The sequence below is a fragment of the Somniosus microcephalus genome, chromosome 29, assembly GCF_052327205.1.
Source record: "Somniosus microcephalus isolate GS21.2 chromosome 29, FLI_Smic_1.0, whole genome shotgun sequence".
Classification (NCBI taxonomy): domain Eukaryota; kingdom Metazoa; phylum Chordata; class Chondrichthyes; order Squaliformes; family Somniosidae; genus Somniosus; species Somniosus microcephalus.
The window spans coordinates 39,919,292-39,921,738 of record NC_141015.1 but is presented as its reverse complement, the minus strand read 5'-3'; positions in this window follow the sequence as shown (position 1 = coordinate 39,921,738).

The following is a 2,447-nucleotide window of genomic DNA, read 5'->3' as shown; positions in this document are numbered from 1 at the left end:
TCCATGCCGGCGTTTGTGCTCCACTCGAGCCTCCTCCCGTCTTTCCTCATCTAACTCTATCAGCGTAACCCTCTATTCCCTTCTCCCTCATATGCTTGTCTAGCCTCCCCTTAAATGCATCGATACTATTCGCTTCAACCACTCCCTGTGGTAGCGAGTTCCACATTCTCACCACTCTCTGGGTAAAGAAGTTTCTTCTGAATTCCCTGTTGGATTTCTTGGTGACTATCTTATCTTGATGGCCTCTAGTTATGCTCTTCCCCACAAGTGGAAACACTCTCTCTCTATCCACTCTATCATAATGTTTCATAATTTTAAAGACCTCTATTAGGTCACCCCTCAGCCTTTTTTCAAGAGAAAAGAGACCCAGCCTGTTCATCCTTTCCTGATATGTATATCCTCGCATTTCTGGTATCATCCTTGTAAATCTTCTCTGCACCCTCTCCAGTGCCTCTATATCCATTTTATAATATGGCAACCAGAACTGTACACAGTACTCCATGTGTGGTCTAACCAAGGTGCGATACATTTTTAGCATAACTTCCCTACTTTTCAATTCTATCCCTCCAGAAATAAACCCTAGTGCCTGGTTTGCTTTTTTTATGTGATTTGTGTATTTGTACTCCGAGATCCCTTTGTTCCTCTACCCCACCGAGACTCCCACCCTCCAAGTGATAAGTAACCTCCCTATTCTTCCTACCAAAATGTAACACCTCACATTTATCTGTGTTGAACTTCATTTGCCAATTATATGCCCGTTCTGCAAGTTTATTAATGACCTCATTAATCAACAGAACACAAACAGGATTTATCTGGTCATTATTACATTGTTGTTTGTGGGAGCTTGCTGTGCAGAAATTGGCTGCCGCATTTCCCACATTACAACACTGACTACACTTCGAAAGTACTTCATTGGCCGTAAAGCGCTTTGGAATGTCCTGAGGTCGTGAAAGGCGCTAGAGAAATGCAAGTCTGTCTTTCTTTCCGTTCTGCTAAAGCTGCTGCTGATTCCAGTATCCAGCTTGCAGCTACAAATTCTCATCTATTTGTACAGAAAGATTTGGTGATTTGGAAGCCAGATTTGACAATAGTGTGAAAACATAATTTTTGGAAAGGTGAACTCAAATTTGTATTAGAAATTTAAAGTAAATATCGGCACGGCAGTAAACTCATGGCAGCCTCTGCTGTGGCTTTTCATTAGGTCCCTGCTAAATTCTGTAGAACCTTAATATATATTGTACAATTGTATTTTTTTTTATTCACGGGATGTGGGCGTCGCTGGCAAGGCCAGCCCTTATTGCCCATCCACTAATTGCCCTGAACTGAGAGACTTGCTCGGCCGTTTCAGAGGGCAGTTAAGAGTCAACCACATTGCTGTGGGCCTGGAGTCACATATCGGCCAGACCGGGTAAGGGCAGCAGATTTCCTTCCCTAATTTGTTTTTATAACAATCCGGTAGTTTTGTGGTCACCATTACTGATACTAGCTTTTTATTCTATAATTATCTGAATTTAAGTTGCCCAGCCGCTGTGGTGGGATTTGAACTCGCGTCTTATCTGAGGAAGGATGTTCTTGCCATGGAGGGAGTGCAGCGAAGATTCACCAGACTGATACCTGGGATGGCAGGAATGACGTATGAGGAGAGATTGGGTCGATTGGGCTTATACTCGCTGGAGTTTGGAAGAATGAGAGGGGATCTCATTGAAACTTATAAAATTCTAACAGGACTAGACAGACTAGATGCAGGAAGGATGTTCCCGATGGCGGGGGAGTCCAGAACCAGGGGTCACAGTCTAAGGATAAGGGGTAAGCCATTTAGGACTGAGATGAGGAGGAATTTCTTCACCCAGAGTGGTGAACCTGTGGAATTCTCTACCACACAAGGCAGTTGAGGCCAATTCATTAAATATATTCGAGAAGGAGTTAGATATATTTCTTAAGGCTAAAGGGATATGGGGAGAAAGCAGGGACAGGGTACTGAATTTGGATGATCAGCCATGATCGCATTAAATGGCGGAACAGGCTCGAGGGGCCGAATGGCCTACTCCTGCTCCTATCTTCTATGTCTCAGCTGATCATTCGTCCAGGTCGATAGCAAAATACTGCAGATGCTGGAAATCCGAAATAACAACAGAAAATGCTGGAAAAACTCAGCAGGCCAGGCAACATCCGTGGAGAGAAATTAGAGTTGACGTTTCGGGTCGAACCCTTTTTCAAAACTGGAAAGGAAATGGAATAGATCGAAGGCAGGGCTGCGATAGAACAAAAGAAGTAAAAGAGACATTAAGAGGTATTCAAAACCAGACGAGATGGTAATAGGACAGTGGAAACAAAAGACGGCTGAGATTAGGTGTGAAGTGTACTGGCAGGATGAGTGACAGCTGCCATGTGGGAGAGAGAAAAAAAAAGGAAAGGGAAGACCCAAAACAAAGGGGTGGAAAAAAATA